This window comes from Penaeus monodon, chromosome 19 (genome assembly GCF_015228065.2).
Source record: "Penaeus monodon isolate SGIC_2016 chromosome 19, NSTDA_Pmon_1, whole genome shotgun sequence".
Taxonomy (NCBI): Eukaryota; Metazoa; Arthropoda; class Malacostraca; order Decapoda; family Penaeidae; genus Penaeus; species Penaeus monodon.
This window is the reverse complement of record NC_051404.1, coordinates 10,359,170-10,359,891: the sequence shown is the minus strand read 5'-3', so window position 1 is coordinate 10,359,891 and position 722 is coordinate 10,359,170.

Below are 722 nucleotides of genomic sequence, written 5' to 3'. Positions count from 1 at the left end.
CGCTATTACACTACCATGTCGATTAATATTTATTGTACAATACTTTTATTAATTTTACTATGTTATTACAGTAGCTGATTTTTTTAAAATTTGCCTCGTATTTGTATTAGGATGAATTGTCCATAGGTTTGCAATGAATATATACTGCATATGTATTCAGCCCCTTTATTTTAGTCCTTTAGATGTGGAAGATGAGACGAACGATTGTTGCTGAAATAATATTGAGTAGTTACTTGTCTGCACACATTTGGTTCCTTTTTACTAATTCTACTATCATAGAAATAGGAACTTTACTATAATAGTCTCAGGTAACTTGGTAAGATAATATTAACATTTACTGTAGTTTTACCCCCATGTATGATTTATATAAATATGATATATGTATTTGTTTTCTCTCCACTGTCCTCCTGAAACATGAAAGTACGCCGTATTCTCAAAGGACGCATGCATAATAATTAGAATAATTTTATGAGACCTGCAGGATGCATTCAAACTCTCTCCATAATATCCTGAGAGCGACTTCCAGGAACGATAAAAGCATGATAAAAGCACTAAAAGTGGCCAGTGAAATGAGAAAATGGTTTCACTGGGAAATAATTTTCAAAGAAGGGAGAATATGACCACATGGAGATTCTTTTTTGGTTTCTCTTTGGGCAGTCAGTGTCCGGGAATGACAGAGGAAAAATAAAGGATAAAAGAGAAGGGGGCAGGTAGATTGAGTT